Consider the following 8,985-nt stretch of genomic DNA (forward strand, 5'->3'; position numbering starts at 1 on the left):
GGGCCGCTCCCCGGCGGGGCTCCGGGCAGGTGGGGCTCCGGCTGCGCCCTTTCCTCCGCCCGTGTGTCGTGAGCCGGGAGTCCGCGGTGATGGGCACGGGACAGAAGCCTGGAAAGATCGGGGCGCTGCAAGAGGAGCTGCTGCCACCATACTTCAGCCGTGAACAGATCCGTGCACTTCAGCCCGGCTCAAATTCTGTAGCGCTCTTGGTGACCTAAGGCTGTCCCCTGGCCTGGGCACTGAGAAGACACCCCGGTGTCCCCTGGCTCGCTGTCAGTCTCCCTTGCACACAGCTCTCCTGCTTCATCCCTTTAATCCCCGGTTGCTGCGTTTGCACTGAAAACATGTTTTGTTCTTGACGTATCTGCTCCTCCTTTGCCCGAGCTGGGTCCTTGTTTGCCGTAGCACTGTGGTGTGGGGAACTCGCTGTTCTCTCATTTGGGTATTTGTGACAGGTAAGGCCTTGGTCTTGTGTCAGGCTACATTGTATAGGGTCTGTCGTTATGTTTTCAGTTGGACCGTATACACTTGCTCACAAGTGTTAAACTGGGCAGCCACAGTAAATACTGCATCCCAGATAGCTTTTATCCTTGTCCCAAGTCTCTCAGTTTTGCTGAGAAGCTCTTGTTTTCTAAGCAGAGTAGGTAGTTTCTCCCATGCTCCTCCTTAAGCAAAAATATCAGAAAATTAGTGGGCACATTCACCTGTTCATAAAGAAGAAAATGAAAGGAAAATTATTACAGTGGGAAAAAGCAGCTAACACTAATGATATGTTTGTCACAGTTCTGTTAATCTCATTTCACTTCCTAGTCCTTTAAATTTAAATAAGCCCCGATACTAAAAAAATGCAATTCCACCCTTGTCTACAACTACATTCCTACTAAGCTAGTCTTCTATAAATCATACTTGGGGAGAAAAGGGAAAGCTAAAGATAGAGATGACAAGGTAAAAGATGATTTAAATGCTAATAACTGTGCCACATTAATAACATACAGCAGAAGTTAAATTGAAAGCAGTTCACTCAGCAAACTGAGTATGACAGTTGTGTGTATACAGTTTGCTTCATACAAGGTTGACTTGATTCAAAATCCATGTCAGCCCGTGAAAAACATCCCCTTGGCTTCAGTGTGCTCTGGACCAGGATTTCAAAAATCAACAAGCAGGAGATTACAGTTTTATAAGTGAGAGGCCTTCTGTCTGACTGGGTACCAGTGGCACAGGAGGGCTGTTACCATGTGGATGATGCATGTAAGCACCTGTCTAACCAACTTTAACAGCGTTAGGAGCAAAGTATCTCAGAAAATGTGTTTTCTTTAATAGCTGAATCATAGGATTGGGGCTCCAGGAGTGTTGGGGGGTTATCCCCTATCTCCAATGGTGCGCTGGGGAGGCGCTTAATTGAAAAGGAAGAAACCTAGTGAGCAGGAGGACTCCTGCAGAAAACCCCAGCTCAGGAGAAGGAACTGGAAAGATGCTTTTTGTATCAGCCTAGTGGGAGACTTACCTACGTGGAAATCAGGAGGCTGAGGCAGGGACAAAGATACTCTAGGTCTAAAGAGATCCTCTTACAGACAAAAAAACCAAGGATTTTATCTTTTTGTATGTGATACATTATTTTTTATACTTGCAGGACGTTACTGTTGTACTCGTGTGGCTGAAAATAACACTGACTTGCTGAGCCAGTCACCTTTCTGCTCTCCAAAACTGTAATAATTTTAATGATAGGGCTGAATAGAAGCAACGTAGAAGAATGGGTGTGCCAAAAGACGGCTCTGAAAAGGCTGCCATACCTCCTCCTGTGAATGTATGCTGCAGATAAAAAAGATTTCCAAGAATGATAAAGGAAGTAAAATTTGTATGAAGTAATTTTACCCACTCTGGATACTACCGTAAAAGAGACAGGAGAACTATAGGTCAGAAGTAAGAGATGACAGTAAACAGTTAGGGAGAGAATGAACCTCACCTGACTGGGGAAGAAGAGGTGTTTAAGAAATGTTGTAAGACATAAACACTTTTGATGTGTCATATTCATACACTGCTCTCTCAACCAGGGAGAGTATTTGGAAGTAGAGTGTTCAAAGAAGAGCCTTTTAACAAAACAATACTGTTAGGTACCTGAGATTGAAAAGTGAGAAACAGAGAATCTTACATTTTTATTTTACTTTTTTATTTTGAGAGGCTTTTCTGGGTGTTGAAAGTTTTATTCAATAGCAAACATCACTGGAAAATTGCCAGATCCTTGGTATGTGCCCATCTTTAGATTCCTTGCTACTTTAAGGGAAATTTACAGTAAGGCTAGGGAATATCTGCAGAACATAGTTTATGACTGTCACCATTTCCCCATATGAGATGTTTTCTATGGCAAGTCTGTTTAGTTTATAGGAAGTAAAAAATGCTGGAGCAATGCTCCTAAGAACTAACGGGCTTGTGTCCTGCAGTCACTTCCAGAACCGCTACAGCCAGTGAAGAGCCTCCTGTTGACTCATGGACCCTAATCCAGGAACGCTTTAGGACAAGGCTGTATTACAGAGTTACTCCAATATAGTGAGCTAACCTCATCTGTTCACCTCATAAAATCTTCTTAGAAGTATCTGATTTCCCCCCCCCTAGTCCAGGTGCATGACCAGTTACATTACCAGAAGATTAGAGAAATAAATAATATCTAACCTTCCTGCATTGTTTCTTTCTCAACCCACTTCCCTTACATTTCATTTACAGTACTACATAGCTTTTATGAAATAAAATACAAATACTTTTGCTGAATGTTCCTTCTCCACACAAATATGTGTGTATTATTTATGTATTATTTATGTATTTATTTTTCTCTAGGTATACACATGCACAAGCCAATATACACAACAGAGCATTTCATCCTAAGAGCTTAACACATACCAGCAGCAGAGTCTCCCTTTCATTCTGCTAGTGAGAGCATTCCACTCTCAATATCTTATCATGAGATTCACGATAATTAGTGTTTTATTTAGAGCTCAGCTGTTGGAGAGCAGAGTTTGCATTAAAAATCCCAGCTTCTGTGAAAAATGTTGGAAGTACTTGCTTGGAAATACATAAATAAACTGCTCCCATGTGCTGGATCTCAACGCAACCTCAAACAACCCACCCTGCAAAGAATACCGCTGTTACCCTGCATGCTCAAAAATCCATCACCACCCACATCAGTTTTGCTTTTAAGACAGTTTCGGAGCCACTCACATATATTGCAGTGGCCTGATTTGTAGTGGATGTGTACATTTGCATTAGCATTATTATAAAGGGGGAAACTAGGTGTGCGTTAGTCACTAACTTTATCAGAAGGCAGAATCAGCCCTAGGCAGTGTTAAATACAGTTTGCAAATGTGGCTGGTAGCTCTCTGTTGTTCATGGGGTGGCTAAAGCCAGGCAGAGAGCAGTATTTTGAACTCAGAGCCTGTCTGCAGTAGTCCCTTAATTATCAGTCGGAACAGTAGGAGGTTTTTTTTTTTCTTTCTAGCTATCATATAGCCAGGCCCTGAATCATTATTTTCAATTGATGTCAGTAGCTGTTGGTTGGGCAGTTTTATTTGCCAACGTAACTGTTAGGTATGCAGACATAATGTTGTTCAGCAGCTTGTGGGTCCTTGGAAACTAAAACTGAGCAAGCAGAGTCCTGATGCCTCTTTCTCCTGAGGTCACTTGGGTGCTCTCGTCCTGCAGAGAAATTGCCATACATTGCGTCCGGTGTGGTGGTTGGGATCACACAGACAAGCCATAAAGGAAGCGCTAAACGTTTTGGATTCTAAATTATTTTGCAATAATGGCTTGAAAAACAAACTTTTTTTCTTGTATTTGAATGGGGCTTGGTTTTTTTCCTTAAAAAGTGTTGCCAGAAAAGGAGAACAAGTGTCATGAATAGCGTATCAAAAAGAATTAGTGAGTTTATCGTCTGCCCATGCCATTTGCAAACTTAGTAGGGGGTTAAACATTTTGATTAATGCTTTATGAAGCTCATTTTTGGGGTAAGTGTTATTGTCTGGACATTCGGGACAAGCAACAGGAGAGTTCACATGCCCAGCTGCTCCCTGGGGATTTGGGCCAAGTTGTGTAACCTTTCCATGGCACAGTTCCCCTGCCTTTGAAGTGTGCCTAGATGCCAACCTGTGTGTCACAGGGATGCAATGAAAATTCATGTGTCAGAAGCGCTCCAAGATGAAAGGTGCTATATGAGTGCAAAGTACGCCTCTTATTGCTTTTGTGAGAGGTCAGGAACTTGTTTAAATCGTGTAGGACTTTAGTACAATATAAACAAGAAAGCTAACAAGGTCTTATAATTGGTATAGACCATGACTGAATGTTATTGCCCACAACCACGTTATTAGTAGGGGATGCAGATGGAAATGCCCTATTTGTTTTAAATTCATGTGAACCGCACAGCATTTTAAATTAAATGTAGATGAAATTGTGTTGAAGAAGCAAACATCTACAGAGTATACCATCAACAGATTTTTCTTTTTTAATATACGTTTTCAATTTTCTGTGAAATATTTTGAAGGAATTAATTTCTCCTGCAGGATTCACATGCCAAATAGTCGGGGAAGTGGGTAGGCAAGATCAGTAATTTCCCTGTTTGGAGTGAAAAAATCCAATTGACACCTTATGTAAAGGATCAAAAACTGAACCACACACACACCTGAGGTAGTAATTTTCAGGATTTGTATTTCAGTACTGACTCCAGAGAGATTTTTCTTCCAAGCAACACAGCTTTACTTCCCTTTACACACCAGCCTGAGCCCTACATACAGCCTTAGCTCCTAAATAGTGTCTGTCAAGCACTGGGGGGGTTTCAAGCGAGTGCTAAGTGGTCTGTGGACCACATGGACATTTCTTAGGCTCATATGTCTGTGTTAGTTGCAGCAGGCATAGGATACCAGGCATTGCATTCACCAATCATGCAGAGTGTTTGCTGGAGTTTCATGGCAAGCAATGCACGCTGAGAACTGGGAAGAAGTCGAAGATCTAAAACATTTGCAGATAAAAGCCAAATCTCAGCAATGTGTTAATGTTCTTCAAGGTAACAAAGACAGATACTCCCTGCAGCTAAACCAATATATATTTGCATTTTATAGCACACAAGGTAAAAAATAAACAGGTTATGAAGAGCAGTGGGGCTATCACCACTGAAGATTTCAGATCATACTAGAAATTATGAGAATGAACCTACAAATGAGGAGTCCATCCGCTGCAGTGCTCCATGTTGCCATAGTGTAAAATATATAATCTAAAGCTAGGATCTGTGCTATGCCTCATTTGTCAGTACCTTCTCTTTTTTTCATCCTACCTTCTTCCTTCACAAAACACTGCTTCCCACTCCCATTGCCTCCCACCTGTGATGGCTGTGTCAGCTTGGCTCTAAGGACTTCTCTGGACTTTCCTGTGCTTTAAGAACTGGCAGGTTCTGTACCTCATGACACCCATTAAGCTTGTCTGAAGTAGTTGGCTATATTTACCCACCAGGTTGCTGGAAAATAAGACTTGTAGGTCTGTAGGGTAGAAACAATTCTCCCTACCTGAAGAGTAACCAATGTTGTGGAAGACCAGGTGCATTTACCACTTTTCTGATCAGTCCCGAGTCCCAGTCTCCAGGGTGGAGGGCCTTCTCTGGATATACTCCAGTCATAATATCACTGGATATTCACTGAAAAAGGGTCAGGGGACAGCTGGATACTTCTGGTGCTTCTTTCAGAGACAGGGGATTGGGGTTCTCCTCCCTACAACAGTGAAAATCTGGTAGACTAAGACGACATCAGGAAGGAGAAATTAAAATACCCTGAGACTAATTTTAAAATAGAGGTTCAAAACTGAAGTTTTGAAAGGGACTTGACCTGCTGTATTCTGCATCATGAAGAGAAATCCCCAGAGTAAAACTTCTGGGTTTGATTTGAACCGACCATTTGATTTGTTTCAGGGGTTTTCTTGTTCATTTCTTTTGGTTGCATTTTCACAAAACCAAGAAAGCTGATTTCTCTTCGCATTTGATTTGGTCTGAACTGGTTTCTTTTTAATCTTGGCTCATTTTGCTGCTGTATGGAGAACTTGGTTGTATACAAAAGCTTATATGACATGGCCAGTCTTATGACTGCTTGAAGATAAGTGAATTTTTGTATGCAAAGAACACATATATGCAAGGCTCCAGCTCTGAAAATGCAGATCCTATCTATTAATTGACATTCTATCTTGATCCTAGACAAGACATTTATCCCTCTCTTTGGGTGAGTTTTGTCAGTTCTAAAATAGTGATGTATTTCACAAGGCAGTTAAAAAGTTTATTCCTTCATGTTTGTAAAACATGGATGTAAGTTGCTGTATAAATAGAAAATTTAAATATATCTGCCAGCTCATGCAGAAACCTTCGTGCATAAAACTGAGCAATTCCAAACAGATTTTGCTTTGTAGCTACTTTGAGAAATCTGTGATGTTTTTAAATAACATGTGTAGTACTGCTGAGCTCAATTCCAGTTTAAATGGCATATCAGAACATGTGTTTCTTAAAAAAGTTGTGGAAAATTTGTAGTGGCATTAGATTTTAACAGGCTAATCTAACTAGCTGTTGGTACCTCATACTCTTTGTACTTGTAATCATGTGGATTTTGGGGAGAGGGAAACAGGAGTGTTAATATGTAATTAGATCATCAGATTACACTTCCTACTGCTTGCTTGATTTTCTACTGACATGATGTTTTAGACACTGCTGCTGCCTTTTCAGATAACCATTAGCCAGAGAATTCAAAAAGATCCGCCATAAGAACAAGAGACCTAAATGACCCATGAGCTTCAGTGTCTGAAACAGCCAAGTTCTGCAGTTCTCCCATCTTCTGTCTTCTCTGTGGTATCGCTTCTCTTTCAGATTTTCAGACCTTTGCTACCTTGCTTTAGAGCTTGTCTGCATATGCAGTTTTCCTTGATTAGTTCCTTCTGATGTAGTGCATAATAAAAGTGCCTGCATGAAACATTAATTAAGAATAATTCCAGGTGTAAACACACATTTGGTTCCAGAGAGGGCTGAAGTACAGCATTGTTACTTGCAAAACCACTGTAGATTTCTGTAGCCTTTTCAAGAGCATTCTCGAAAAAGGCAAAGGAAAAATACTGGAGAGTTAAGAGCACTTTGTTACAAAATAAGTGCTACAGTGGCGTGAAATCTCAAGTGCCAGTTAAATGATTTTCCCCAAGATGATGCGAAAATTTCACTGGTTTTGATTTTGCAGGAGTGTTACTGTTGGAGAAGTGGTGGTCACTGTTGCCCAGCATGCCCAGTTTGCTTTACTGATGGCAGTGGTTCAGCAAGAGTTCATCTTTTAGCATGGGAAGTGAATAAACTTCAAGAAGCAACTTATTTTCAAGTTATTTGCTTCACGTATTGTCTTTGCACTGCTGTTGGACCACTAAGGCAATTGTTTCCAACCTTTTTCAACTTTCAGAGCCCAGAAAATTTTCTAGAAAAAGTTTGCATCCATACAAGCTGGAGAGCATATTTTTGTGTACAACTTTTTTAGTTACCTGTCTCTGACTCCTTGTAGATAATCCCTAAGGTACATGGCTCTGTGGGGCTGAAAGCTCACTGCATCAAAGCACATGCTAGTACATTTGCTGAAAAATACATCTAAAAGGCATTTGGCCAGGAGATGGTCTGTCATCTGGCTTTCTTACCAGTGTTTTGTACTTAAATTAGTGAATGAAGTCAGATGCCGGCCACACCTGAGCTTTCATGTCTGGCCTTCAATCTGTGTGGCTGCACGGCTTTCACCTACTTTGGCAGAAGAAAGCATTGATGCATGCCAGACTGGACTGATTTTTTTCCTTCATCAAGTCAGATGGGCATCATGTGTAGGGATAAGGGGTGTACCTGCATGGCACCCCCTGCTCTTCCCCTGGTTTTTTTTTTAATGATAGTGTTTGACATCTACTTCCCTGAAAATAGAGGATTTATGTTTAGGTTTTATGAGGCTCTTTTTCCTATTCACTTCTAACTCACATTGTGTTACCCCTCCTTCATCCTGCTGCCTGTCGGTGATCAGTATCTTATTTTTATAACCCTTCTGTCAGCAAGTGGCAGCTGCTGTTCCTGCAGCCATGGCCAGCTAAGGTGAGGTAGCTCTGATCCACCTCCAGCAGCTCCCTCCTCATTGCAAAGACTTTCCTTGCCGCAGCATACCAGTGTGCTCCAAGAACTTGGCAGCCTTTGATCTCAAATCTGCCTTCCTGCAGACGAAAGACAGACCCTTGCACAAGTCCATTGTTACCATTTCCTCTGTCAGCATCTTACCAATTAAAAAGCATTTAGCCCATTTGGAAAGAAAACGAATAGTTAGCAGCATTACAGGGCAAGAAGGTAATTCACATGTTCGATTCTGGTGAGAGGGGGGAAAAAATGCCAGTTACATAAGAGGAAAGATTATAGAAATAAAGCATTTATAGCTTGGACAGAAAAGGGAATCTGATAACTGACTGCAGTTGTATGAACAGCAGTGTGGTCATGAATTAGAGGAGATGGGGTTAGCTGGGTCACAGCCGTGGAGGAGAGCATGGCCAGGAGCAATGAGGGAGATTGGGGCTGTGAAACACAATTTAGACTGGAAAGGTTTCCAGATTATTTTCCAAGTAAAAAGCAGGAGTTGTTCCCTCTCACACATTATTACTTCTTCCTTCTAAAATGTGGCATGGAGTGCTGTGCTTTAGACAGCGTTAGGTGGTGGTGGTGGCGTTTTATGTAGGCTCAAATTCAGTGAGTCACTGAAAGCAGAGAGCGTTGTGATCACTCTAAAGTGCTGTACATGGTGGGTCACAACTGAAAACCATGTCTTCTGGTGAGGGAGATGAGCAGCTTGGGAGCTACATACTCCTCAAAGACACTCAGTGCAATCCAGAAGGGTAGTGTAGTTAATGGGCTGTTAGTATGGCCTCTTCCTATTAAATTGTACACACTAAGGTAAAATATACAAAACCTGCAACTCA

General features: G+C 41.6%; 1 long non-coding RNA gene across 1 annotated transcript; it reads left to right on the forward strand.

Moving 5' to 3' along the window:
* Positions 1-6: 6 nt before the first annotated feature.
* LOC113476211 lies at positions 7-1,866 on the forward strand. Its single transcript, XR_003397670.1, has 3 exons — positions 7-455; positions 1,072-1,248; positions 1,631-1,866. It is a non-coding gene; the product is annotated as an uncharacterized LOC113476211 (long non-coding RNA).
* Positions 1,867-8,985: the final 7,119 nt, after the last annotated feature.

Source organism: Athene cunicularia, assembly GCF_003259725.1.
Source record: "Athene cunicularia isolate RWA chromosome 2 unlocalized genomic scaffold, athCun1 chr2_part1, whole genome shotgun sequence".
Taxonomy (NCBI): Eukaryota; Metazoa; Chordata; class Aves; order Strigiformes; family Strigidae; genus Athene; species Athene cunicularia.